The sequence below is a fragment of the Empidonax traillii genome, unplaced genomic scaffold, assembly GCF_003031625.1.
Source record: "Empidonax traillii isolate 1590-97213 ecotype Southwest subspecies unplaced genomic scaffold, ASM303162v1 scaffold426:size1138770, whole genome shotgun sequence".
Taxonomy (NCBI): domain Eukaryota; kingdom Metazoa; phylum Chordata; class Aves; order Passeriformes; family Tyrannidae; genus Empidonax; species Empidonax traillii.
This window is the reverse complement of record NW_020955619.1, coordinates 425,823-438,950: the sequence shown is the minus strand read 5'-3', so window position 1 is coordinate 438,950 and position 13,128 is coordinate 425,823. Positions and strand designations below refer to the sequence as shown.

General features: G+C 56.8%; 1 protein-coding gene across 5 annotated transcripts in view; it reads right to left on the bottom strand.

The window, feature by feature from the left end:
* The window catches only part of RPH3A (rabphilin 3A), a 53,172-nt gene extending 46,297 nt beyond the window's left edge, over positions 1 to 6,875 (bottom strand). For all 5 annotated transcript variants that reach the window (XR_003572426.1, XM_027894371.1, XM_027894374.1 and 2 more), the window contains exon 1: positions 6,788 to 6,875. The gene's annotated coding sequence lies outside the window, so the exon portion shown is untranslated. The remainder of the gene's footprint in view (positions 1 to 6,787) is intronic.
* Between the last annotated feature and the right edge of the window lie 6,253 nt (positions 6,876 to 13,128).

The following is a 13,128-nucleotide window of genomic DNA, read 5'->3' as shown; positions in this document are numbered from 1 at the left end:
TGCAGCAGCAAATTCCCGCTGGGAACGAAGGGTCCCAGCACAGCCTGGGGGTACTGTGGGGTGGGCACACTTTTAACAGGGTGCTCTGGGATGACTGTGATGCCACCACCCACTTTTGTGGAGATGTGGGTGGATAAGGGACCTGCCCAAGGTCACATGGAGCAGGAGTGTCCAGCCCAGCCCTGCAACAGGGGGGGGAAACAGAGGAAAATCCCTGCTTTTTTTCCTAGCAAAGAGGATAAAGTGATCACCAGCACTCAGCACTGGGGAGGAAAACTTCTTCCCTCAGCTAGAACTTTCTGCTAATAATAGAGAGGCCACGAGCGTTTCGCTTTGTTGCGGATGGAGCGGAGCCCAGGGACAGTTCCTGAAGAAATTCACAATCCGTTCCTCCGCCTATAAATAATAGATTTGGAAGATCTACTTTGCATTACTTCCAGCAACTACCCTCGCTTGCCCTAATGCTTGGTTCTGCATTTTTAGCACATGGTGGAGAACAAAATAACAGCTTACGATGGCTTTTTCCCCCCCACCACCAAATCCTTGCTCCCAAGCCAAAGGATGTGGCCCATCCAAGCGGTGATCGATGGGATGCAGCAGCATTTAGTCAATGAAATGCAAACATCCCAACCTAAGAGGTTGCCAAGACCTTCCAGGCTTTGTCTGACCCCGGAGGGTCCCAGGCTTGCTGCCCCTGGTGTGGGATGAGCAGGGATGTGAGCAGCTCTCCGGTGGATGCTGGAGGGAGGCGGCAGCTCCCGCCGGTGCCGACGTGTCCAGAGCAGAGCCAGGAATAGCAGTGAGGTCTTAATTTCTGGCCTTAAGGAAGGGCCACATGACTCCAATCACGCCGCTCCATTACTTCCGTGTGACGGAGCCCACGGATGCGATCGTGCCCTGATAAAAAGGGATTGGACACCTCCCGCGGATCCCTCGGCCTCTCCCGTCATCGCCGCTCGCTCCGAGCCAGGAGGTGCCAACTCACGGGCACATCTCCAGCACCCAAAACCTGGCAGACGCAGCACCAGTGACCAGCGTTCCTGGGCGGGCAGGGAAAGGCAGCAGGAGCCCCATGGCATGAGCCCATCCCACCCCACGGCACCAGGAGCTGCTGGTTCCCCCAACAGGGCCCAAAGCCACCCACACACTGGGCACCTGAAAAGAGACACCCTCTACCAGGGCTGACCAAACACACCCCTTTAGCCACCTGGAAATAACAACCCAGGGCAGGAAAAACAGACAATTCGGTATTTTACAGGCTCCCAGTGCAACCATCAGGTTTTTACAGTGAGCTCGACACTCCACTCTCGATGCCTGCAGAGATTGTCTCCACCAGCAAAGACACTGACACAGGCAACCTATTTCTCCAGCCTTCTCAGCTCTGCAATGCAGCTTTCTTAAATATTGAATAAGTCTGCTGCTCTCCACCACCTGCCAGTGCCAATGATGAGGTAATTTTTGCATTGACAAAGCCTAATGTGATTAATCTGGTTTGAAAGGAGCAGGTTTTGGGGCTCCTCCATTCACTCGGAGCGGCGGCAGCAGCCAGACCCCAACCAACCAACCCAAACTGCTGCTCCACTGCCAAGTGGGAGACTATTCCTGTGTGCCATCACCCAACAGGAGGCTTTGAACTTGAATGGATCCCAACACGATCCTCTGGCGGGCTGGTGGGGTTTGGATGCTGGCACGGGAGTGGATTTACGCTCCACAGATGGAGTTGCGGATGGGGACGGAAAAATAGGATATGAGGATGGGTTTGCCTGATGGGGCTCCTCAGCCTCTTTCCCAGGAGGAGAGGAACTATTTTGGGGTGATAAGCACCTGCTGGGACCCCCCAGCTGAGCAGGGAGAGAAGGAAATGCAGGAGCCAGGACAGAACTGTCTCCTCATCACTCAGTGTCCCCAAACACCATGTTTGGCTGGAAATCTCTCCCAGCTCATGAGGAGGTTCACTGCCATCTCACAACTCCATCAGTGCCAGATCCTGCCTTCTCCGACTCCAGGGCCCACACCTGGCACTCAGGAAGGTCTGCAAACCACAGGGGACCCCAAGTCCCAACCAGACACCGGACACAGACACTGCACCCCATGTCCAGCTCTGCCCTGAGCACCTCTCAACATCCAGGCTTTTCCTTTCCCAGGAAAAGGGGACTGCCCAGTGCAGGTGCCACGCACACCCCACACCATTCCCTACAGCACAGGGGGCCCATGGCATGGCATTCCCATGGCTATAGGGTTCACAGAGCTGCCCAACAGGCAGTGGGCGATCACTGTCCTCCAGTGGCAGGTGGGATTTGGTACTGCTGGATTTACCTGCACAGGGGCATGAAAAAAGGTGGAAATAGTCCCAAAACATCTGCTGGAGCAGCTGTGTAACACTGCAAGAGAATCAGCAGATCACACGGGGGGCCAGGAGGGCAGCCCAGCCCCTTAGGATCCCACACATCAAAACTCCCTCAAATCCTGACATTCCATCATTTGTCTCATCTCACACGTAAATTATTTTAAGAAGTTCAGGCAAAACTGGGCAACTGCACCATGGAACAGCCCACTTTGGAGGCTTCTCTTTCAAAACAGAATGGAGGGAGGCAGAGCTAACTGGCACAAAAGCTTTTTGGCCTGGAGATCCCCTGGACTCCTTGGACCAGGATCGGGGCATGGGACAGCAGGACAGTCCCAGATGAAGCAGCGGGTGACACACTGGCACGGCAGCACACACTGCCAGTGTTCCCACAAGGACCTGCATCCTCCAACAGCCCAGTAATGCCACGAGGTGGGATCAGACCCTGGGCACTGAAACCCTCAACCACCCCACGGGAAAGCAAGGGTCAGGAGTCCTGGGAATCCAGCTTTTGGGAAAGACCCAGAACCAGCAAGATCTGGGGTCATCACATCCTTAAACCCCACACCAAACCCTTGCAGGGACCAGCAGCCCTGCAATTCCTGAGATAGATTTAGCTGACTAATTAAAGCTCTATGTGATGGCCACATTCCCAGGTGACGGTGACCCACGGACAGGAAATGCAAAGCAATGGAAATCCCAGCCATTCCACGGTGCCCTGATACCACGACCACCCCTGCAAGCCCACCCAGCAGCACCCACCCACCCACCCCCAGCACCATGGCACGCCAGGATGGCAGCACCACAACCTGGCACACTGCATTGCCCCACGGAGCTCCCAGGGCTGCTCCTGCCTGCCCTGCCCTCCAGCTAAATCCACAGCACAGCACCTGGGAGGCCTCCTTAAGGCCGTGTCTGTGCTGCCTTTAAATTCCCACAAGGTGCTGAGAAATGCCTTCTTTCCCCTCCCCCTTAATTCCCAGCTCCCCGTCATCCTCCAGACAAAGCTGCATCCCAAGGCAGCCGAGCTGCATCCCAAGGCAGCCGAGCAGCATCGCACAGTCAATTTTATTTAAGCAGCACGTTGACATTTCCTCCAGCAGCTCCTTCACAAACCAAACACTGTTATGATGCTGTCACAGGGATTTACTCCCCTTGATTAATTACAGGAAAGACAATGGTAAGAAAAAAAAAAAAAAACACATCATTCCTGGGTTTATCCAACACTTCCCCTGTGGCTGTCGGAGCTGGGGGTCCCGGCTATGCCTGAGCCCACCTGGTGCTGCCATCGCTCCTTGGGCCACACAGAGCTGCTCCAAAGCTGCTTAGCAACAGATAAATCCCCGCATGGCTCCAGCACAAGGATCACACCCTCGATGCCTGGGGCAGGGAGCATGGCCAGAGCTACCAGGGTGGACCAGCCCCACCAGGGATGTTGGTGCAGGGACCCCACACACACACCAACTGCAGCTGGAAGAAGTTTAACAATGGGGGAAAGGCTGGGAATCACCAACCAGCTGTGCTTGGGGGTGGCAGGTCCTGTTCACTGCCAGGGGAGGTTTCCCAAAGGTGGTGGCAGTCCCCATGAGATGGTCCAGGGGTGGTTGAGGGCCACAGTGTCACACCACAGGAGCAGTAGTAGGGGTGGCACCCCCAGAGCATGACCCTGGGTGGAGGATGCTCAGGGGTGCAAACTTGCCCTCCTCATGGGATGCCCAAGCTGGGGCAGAGGAGCCACCCAGAGCCTGGCAACCCCCACCAGACCTGTGTAGAGGGGTCCTAGTGGTGTGAAGGGGATCCCCCTGGCACCACAGCCCCTCCCCAGGGGCCATGGGCAGCCCAGCCACCGGCAGAGAGGAGCACGGGGCCACCCAGCTCAACATCTGCACCACCCCGGGCTCCCGGTTTGCCCAGTCACCAAGCACAGCTCCTCTCCCTCCCCACACACCCTCAGTATTTGGTTTCACGCAGCCAGACCTGCTCCCCATCCCCAACACACCAGGTCCGAAGCAGAGAGTCCACCCTCACCTCCCAGGGCTGGAGAAAGGAAATGCTGCCTCCAACAAGTGACCCTTATAAACCATCCCATCCTCACCCCCGGCCGCCCCCCAGCCTAACGAGGATGTGGGAATTAATCAGCCTGGCCTTGGGGAGCAGAGCCCTCCTCCCTTCCCAGACCTTGAGTGCTCTGCTGGGACCACCTGGAGCGATTCATTACCGTTATCACTAATTGGCAGTGACTGCAGTGACATCGTCACCGGGCTGTGGGCAGGAGGAGGGCACTGAGCCAGGGCCACCAGCGAGCTGGCAGAGGGTCACCGCTGCCAGCACAGCCCCCAGGACCTGCGGGCCACACGGGGGGGACCATCTCGCTCTCATCTCCCAGAGAAAGCCCCTCAGAACTCAAGCACAAAAAGAGGCTGGGAACCTGAGCCCCCTCAGCAGGTTTCCCTCCCCTTGCCCTTCCCCAGCCAGGGAATGTTTAACACCAGCACACGCGTTCCACGCGGCCACGGAGGCGCAGCAGAGTCCTGCAATGGGCTCCTGGGTTTCACCCTCGCTGCAAAGGGTGCTCCGCGAGAAAATCGGGCTTTTCCCACATACGGCACGGTTTTTTGGCTCTCCTTGGGGAGCCGGGGCAGCGCCAAGGCGAGTCTGCGAAGGAGCGGGAAGCAGAGGGGTGGGCCGGAGGCAGCGCCGACCTGGGCATTGGGTTTGCAGCAATGTGGGGTGCTCTGAGCAGGGCTGGTGAGTGTGGGGTGTCCCTGCAAGCCCACCCTGCAGGTGGCAAACAGTTCCCACTGCATCGCCTGGCGATGGCTCAGCGCCGCCGGAGCCTGCGGGGCTGCTGCGGGCGAGCAGCGCCCACCCAGCGCTGCCCTCCCGGGGGATCCCAGCAAAGTGCCCACGGGAGGCTGCAGCAATTCCCAGCCCCAAGGCTCTACATCCCCGAGCTGATGCCCACGGAGCCCCTGAGGCAGATCTCCTGAGTCAGCCCTCCAGCAGCAGCGAGCAGCTCGTTCAATCCCTGCCGGATGAATGATGCATCATCAAATAAAGCCCAGTGTCACAACATTAACAATATTTATTTTCAGGCTAAGCTGCACTCTGGGCTTTTGATACCAGTAATTAAAGCAAATGGTTCATCTGTTATCAGCTCTGCATCCCTGGAGCCAACTGTCCGTGTTTTGAAGCCCTGTATTATCTTTTCTTCTTGCAGCCTCGCGGGAAGGGGGGGATCAGGCTGATCCCCACATACTTCCAGGATCCCGGGAGGAACGTGGCGTGGCCCGAGCCCACAGCAGAGCCACGGCTGGGGCAGCCACCTTGCTCAAAGCTTTTTTAGCAGTGAAATGAAGGAGTGTTAATTGCACAAAGACAAATTGCTGCTCCAGCTTATACCTGAAACCAGAATCGTTAGAAGGACAGCAGCAAGAGGAATAATCAGGTCCCTCTCCTGAAGGAGCCCGTCCCTGGGAGCGGCAGGATCCAGCAGCCTCAGCCCAATTTCCGAGGTGGCTGGTTTTGCCTCCCGGAGGTTCCAGGCTACTCCAGAAAGGTTTTTAATGCCTCTTGCACCACTTCTGTCCATCCTGGGAAAGGAGCAGTGAAGGCACCTGCCAAAGCCCTTGGACTAGCCCTGAGCTGGGCAGTGATGCCCTTCCAGAGCCCCAACAGGGAGCAGAGCACCCCAAGTGCCCCCCCCAGCAGGGACGGGTCGCTCCCTGCATCCCGCTGCTCTCAGGTGCCTGGGAAGGGCTCAGCCCTTGGTGCCACCGCAGCTCCCACTGGGCACACACCGGGGACAGGGGCAAGAGCCAGTTCTGGGGGCTTGAACCCCTCGAAATGCTCAACACACTTCAAAGTTGTCCACACACCGGGAAGACCAGCAGCAGCACCCAGAGCCCCCCTGCACCCACACCCACGGGCGATGCCAGCCCCCCACGCACCTGGGTACCCCCCCACCCGCACCCACCGGCTATGCCAGCCCCACACAAAGCAAGGGACCCCCCGACCAGTACCCACGGGCGATGCAAGCCCCATACAGACCCGGGGATCCCCCACCCGCATCCACAGGCGATGCCAGCCCCCCACACACCTGGGTACCCCCCCCCTCACCCACGGGCGATGCAGTCCCACGCACACCCAGGGACCTGCTCCAGCCCCTGCCACCGGCCACCCACGGGCGCCGCGGTCGCGGGGTGGGGGGTGTCACCCCCGGCCCGCACCGCTCCGAGATGCTACAACTTTCCCGTGGCCAGGAGTGGGGCTGGGGGGAAGGAGCATCCCTGGATCCGCATCCTGATCCCTGTCCCTGTGGAGCCTCGGGGCGCCCCCGGCACCTCCTGCCCGCCCCGGGGAGATGCGGTGAGACCCCCCCCGCTGCCACTCTCCCTCTCCCACACTTGGCTGCAGCGCGGGGGACCCCCGACCCCCCCTTACCTGGACCGGGGTCCCGGGGTGCCGGGGCCGCTCCCCGCGCACGGCCGGGCTGGCGCTGCGCGGCTCCGGCGGCAGCACTGCGGAGCAGCGCGGGGCGGTGCGGGGAGGGGACACGGGAGGGGACACGGCCGGGGCCGCCCCGTTCCGTGTCCGCCCCGGGGAGCCGCCCCCGCCCTCCCCCGGCCGCCTCTGGTACCCCCTCCCGCAGCCGGATGGAGAGAGGGGCGGCAGTGGAATCCCTCTGCTCATCCTCTCCCCAATTCTGCTCTCATTCTTCATCCTCCTCCTCAACTCTTTCTCACCCTTTTCCTCCGTGCCCTCTCACATCCCATCCCATCTCATGCCATCCCATCCCTCTCCAGCCTTGACCCACTGCAGGGTGAGGGAGGGGATTCTCCCCCTCTCCTCTGCCCTGGTGAGATCCCAACCTGCAGTGCTGTATCCAGCTCTGGAAACCTCAGCACAAGAAGGACATGGAGCTCCTGGAGTATGTCCAGAGGGACACAAGGGCTGGATCCCCTCTGCTCTGGAGCTGGGCTGGGAGAGCTGGGGGTCTTCAACTGGAGAAAAGAAGGCTCCAGGAAGACCTTAGAGCCCATTCCAGTGCCTAAAGGGGCTCCAAGAGAGCTGGAAAGAAGACAAGGGATGGAGGGACAGGACAAAGGGGGAATGGCTTCCCACTGCCAGAGGGCAGGGTTAGATGGGATATTGGGAAGAAATTCTTCCCTGTGAGGGTGGGGATGCCCCGGCACGGGTTGCCCAGAGAGGCTGTGACTGCCCCATCCCTGGAAGTGTCCCAGGCCAGGTTGGACAGGGCTTGGAGCAACCTGGGATAGTGGAAGGTGTCCCTGCCCATGGCAGGGGGTGGAACAGAATGAACTGAAAGATTCCACACACCTGCAGCATCCTCCAAAAGCTGTGAGAGCTTCCTGTCCCTCCTAGTTCCCAGTTACTGGGGATGCCACAACCCTGGCAGCCCTAAAGATCACCCTAAAGACCACTCAGAGCCGCAGGTACAAAAGGGGCCCACACTATCTCTGGTCCAGCTCTGCTCAGACTTCGGAGGAAGGACAATCCCTCATTCCTCCAGATGAATTTCCCCACTTTTATATAAAGCCTCTCATGAAAACCCTACTTTTTTGGGGATTTAAAAAGAAATCCCTAAAGAGACAGAAATCCTTGAAGGATGGAGCGTGTTCCTGCCTTCAGCAAGGAAAGTATTCCACCACTCAAGGCTGAGTGTTGATTGGCATCATGTAAATGCTTGATGGACACCTCCTTCCCTTCCAGGCCCAACTCTGTGTTTTTATTTAGCAAAAGAATTCCTCGCTTATGCAAAATAGTTGGAGAGAGAAGCACAGGACTTTCAAGCTGATCTGTCTTGACACCTTCCTCAGAGATTCATAAAAAGCAGCAGAAATTTGAAAATCAGATCTAAAACTGGCTTTCCAACAAGGAAAAAAGCAACACCTGCCGCTCTCTGTTCTGAATACCTGGCACTTCCCCACTCCTTTTTTTAGCCCGCCTTCTAAAATAAAAGAGCCAGTTTGATTCTTTGTGGAATTAGAAATCCATTTTGGCAGTCTGGCAGATCCTGCAGCAGATCAAAGCAGGGGGGGTTATTTATTTATTTCCTCCCTGGTTTATTTTTACCCTTGCCAGCCCTCTGGTTCTCCAGGAATTGCTGTATTTCCCTTGGCATCTTACTGAGCATGGGGTTAAGCTCTCTGTTTGACCCCAGAGCCATCCTACCTGCACTTGGATGGAGCACATGGACCAGCAGATCCTGCCTGGATGCTCAAGTTCAAGTGCAGAGGCAAAAATCCTGGAAGTTATCTGGGCAGGGCAGCATTTCCCTGCTCCAGGTTGGAGCTCGGGCTGGATGCGGCTCCATCCCATGATCCCAATGGTTTATCCCCATTGGCAGCTGATTTCAGTGTGAATAATTGAGGAATAAAACCAAGTTCATGGCTGCAGACAGCCCTGGGGGTCAAATCAGCACCAGATCCAGACCTGGAGGCTCTGCCTCACTTCCAGCTGATTCCCCTGTTTGGATGTAGCCAGTGCTGGGGATGGAGCAGAGGGTGGAGCTGGGGATGGAGACATGGATGAGGCTGGAAATGGAGCCAGTGGTGGAACTGGGGATGGAGCCAAGGATGGATCCAGGGACAGAGGTGTGGATGAGGCTGGGAAAGAATTCAGGGATGGAGGCAAGGACTGAGCAAAGAATGGAGCCAAGGATGGGGCTGGGGATGGTGCCAGGGATGGAGCTGGGGATGGCATCACAGATGAGGCTGGGATGGAGCTGAGATGGAGCCAAGGATGGAGCCAGGGATAAGGCTGGGAATGGAGCAATTCCCCCAGGGTGGCACCAGCAAATGAAACACAAGCACTGCTGACTCAGCACCGCCCACCCTGCACCTCTGATCACATGGTCCGGGAGGAAACCTCTCCCTTCATTTACAGCACAATTAGTCACATCTAATTGGAGCACAGACAGGAGATGGGGAGCAATGAGCCAGCGCCAGGCCCGGATTATCCCTCTGGTAGTTGGGCAGTCCAATGGAAAAAGGAACAGGAGCTTTATAAAACAATTTTTCTTCTACACTTTTAATTAAGATTAAAAGTGGTCCAGTGGAAATCTATAAACTCTCAGAGCTCAAGCACACAAAAACTCTGAGTAACAGCTGATTCTGATACAGTGGAAAATAAATCAGGAGCAGGTCAGGCCCTCCCCACACAGCTCCAAGCACGGGTGCATGGAGTTAAATTAAAAGGATTTATGGCAGCTTGGATGCCCAGGGGAGCATTTTTCCACTCCTGTAAATCACTTAGAGCTGAGCTGCTCCACCCTGAGCTGGCCAGGCCACAGATCCCAAGGGATGCCCCCAGGATCTCCCTGGGATGGGACAGTAGAGATCACGTGTGGCTGCACCGTAACTCAGCACGTGCTGCCCATCACACCCCACCCAAGGGATTTAGGGTGACTTAGTTATTTGGCATGTGTAAGAGATGGGAAAGGACCCACCACCCATCACCCAAAATCCACAAATAGCTGCCCAGAGCAGCTCCTCACTGGGGATTATGCTTTGGAAAAGAGGTGGAGGAGAAAAGAAGGAGAGGAGGATGGAGAAGGGATGATGGGCGTGAGCCTGAGCTTCCTGAGCAGCAGGACAGAGCCTGGCAGCTGAATCCAGGGAGGCTGGGGATCTACTTTTTCAAGGAGAGACAACACCAAGGCAATATTTTGGCTGGAGCAGCAGGAAACCATCCCTCAGACTCTCCCTCGGGACCTGCCAGGATGCAGCCACATCGTTTCATTAACACCTTGAGCCCCTCCAGCCCACCCTCCTGCCAGCTCTGAAAATAACAAACAAGGCACAAACCAGAGGAGACAGCCTTGATTAATCCCCCCTGTTAAAGTGCTGGATTAAAAGAAAAAAAAAAAAAAAAAAGAGGAAAGGAAAGGAAATTTTCCCCCTTGTCACTTGATTCAGGTGCTGAGATGTCACAGGGAAACCAGCTGCTCCAAGGGCTGGTGAAAGGATTTTCTCTTTTGGAGAAGCAGAGGAGAAACAGCACCTTGTGAGGATGCCAGGACATTTTTGAGCACCCACAGTGTGTCAGCCCTCTGTTCTCATCCCTGACAGAGACACCAAAAAGCATCCACAGCAAGGGGGTTACAGCATCCCAACCCACTCCCACCCATCCCAGACGAAAATCTCCCTCCTCAGCCCACTTCCCACCTCACTCCAAAGACAGGAAATCCCACAGGGACCCCAAATCCCTCGGGAGCTCCCCCATGTCCCATTCCCGTGGTGGCACAGGCAGGATCTGGCCCAGCAGGGTCCCAGCAGCGCCGCAGAGCCCCGAGCTCGGCAGGCCCAGCTCGCTCGTGTCGGCAGCTCATTACACCCTTTTAATAAGATATGTGCTAGTTTTACATTCATTTCTCATTCCTGATAACGTTCTGTCCTATATAACTGCACTATTATCCTTGGCGAGGTGAGGGGAAGAATATATTTCCTAAAAGACTGCCTGCATTAATTTTGCAGTAAGTGCCATAAAAGATTTAATCTGCAGCTCCTCTTTTGTTAATGGGATTAGTATAACTTATTTACTGATTTAATTAATTGGCATGCCTTCCACTCAGCTGAACACGGCGTTTCGCAAACTCGCTGGTTCCAGCTGAGGAGAACTGGGCGTCGTTTCATTTCGGAGGCTGCGGAGAGCACGTACCTGTGAGCCTTAAATAATTGAAATGATTTCCGACAGCGCATTAAAAAAGAGGGGAGGAAGGAGCTTTATCTTCCCTCCTACCCATGAGTGCGGAGAATCATCTGTGCTCCACCACTGCTGATATATATATTCAATACCAGTTGTCACTGGTGACACCCTCCAGCGCGGCGAGGGACCCGTGGAGACGGTTGGAGGGACCTCCTTCATCCCGCCCGCTGCCTCCCCACAAACACAGGGATTTATTCACTTCTCCATCTCTCATCCCTGTAAAGCCCAGGGTGATGGCACTGCGGTGCACACGGGAGGGTCCTGAGCTGCCACCCCAGGACTGGGGGAGCAGCACCCCCCGACACCTCTCTCACGGCTTTATTTAGGTCACCCTGTGCTCGGCAGCCCCGCTCGCAGCGGGGGAGGTTGGACTTCACACTCTTGCTCTCGGAGCTGCTTTTCTAGGTCACCAACCCACAGCGGTGTATTAAAATAGAGCCTCTCCCCTCCCCATCCCCACGGCCGTGGGCTGCTGCGGTGCCCGGGCTGTGCCAGCCACCAGCCGGAGGGGAAGGGGTGTGACAGGGCGGCTGCGATCCCAATCCCTGCCCCTCCGCGGGAGCGCTGCGGGTGGGGGCAACGCTGCGCCCCCACAACAACCACCAGCTCCAAGGGCATTTGGGGCGGGCACGGCAAAGTGACCCCGTGCTTGGGGACATAGGGATCCGGCAGCCCCACTCCTGGCTCCCTGTCCAGGCAAATCCCAGCCCGGACAGGGAGCCCTGGAGGGGGCAGAGGGTCCAGGTGCTGCGGTTTGGGCCCAGCACCCCTCGCACTCATGGGACACGCTCGAAGCCACCACCAACCAGCTCGTACAAAGGGCTGTTTTCCAGCTCATTTCCCAGCCAATCCTGCAGGATGTCGATACCTGGAGGTGCTGCTGACCCCAAACTTGGCGCCCCACGTCACTGGGTGTCACCTGTGACCAGGGACAACCACCCCGTGCCACACTTTATATAAAGAAATCCCAGCTCGCAGCCCCCAGCTCAGCCCGGGAGGTGCCACCTCCAGCAGCGATTTTTGGTCGATCTGCAGTAATTAACTCCCAGCCAACGGTGATGTCCAGGCAGGTGGCCGCATTCCCAACCTGGGGAGCATTTCTCCCGTGGAAAGGTGGGCGGCTCCACTCTGAAGCAGAGAAGCATCACCCTGCTCTTATCTCACTCCCCAGCAGCTTCCAAATGGAAATTTTACACTGGGAAAGAAAAGCCCAGCCCGGCAGGTGTCTGCTGGCTCCCCAGCCTGACTCCAAGAATATCTCCCTGTTCTGCCAACACACGGAGGCAGATTTCAGCTGGCAGCTCCCCTGTCCCTCCCCAGCCGGAGCATCACACACGGATCCACAGGGAGGAGGCAGAAAGGCTGACTGGGTGGGGACAGGAGCACCAGCTCACCGTGACACTGCTCACCAGGGATGCTAGGGCTGACCTGGAGCTGGGTCAATGGTGTTAATAATCTCCTGGTCTTTCCAAGTAGTTGTGATCAACCACTGGGCATTTATCCTGTCCAGGGACTCCCTGACAGCACAAGGTGGGTCTTTGGGATTCACTTGTTATTGTTTCTCTCCTAATTTTTAAAGGGCTCCTTTCCTGTGCTCTGGGAATGATGCTCTGCCCCTGCTTTGCCTGGAAAAGCTGTGGCTGCCCCATCCCTGGAAGTGTCCAAGGCCAGGCAGGATGGGGCTTGGAGCAACCTGGGATAGTGGAAGGTGTCCCTGCCCAAGGAAGTGGAACTGGATGAGCTTTAAGATCCCTTCCAACCTAAATCATTCTGGGATTCTTTCCAGATGTCACCCCAGGCTAAAGGTTCCCTCTCAGAGGAAAGGAAATCAGTAATACTGATCATCCTCTGCCCCACCAGACCTGCTGTGATCAGGGATCAGGGACTGAGGTTCCTTCCCAGTGCTGGCACCAGGGACAGGACCGTGCAGGTCTGTGGGGACCTGTCTCCCTGCTGCACGTGCTCCCCTCTCCTTATGAATCCACAGCAAAAGCCTGGACAGGTCTGAACTCCCCAAAATCTCGGCTGGGATCAGGATGTTCCGGCAGCACACG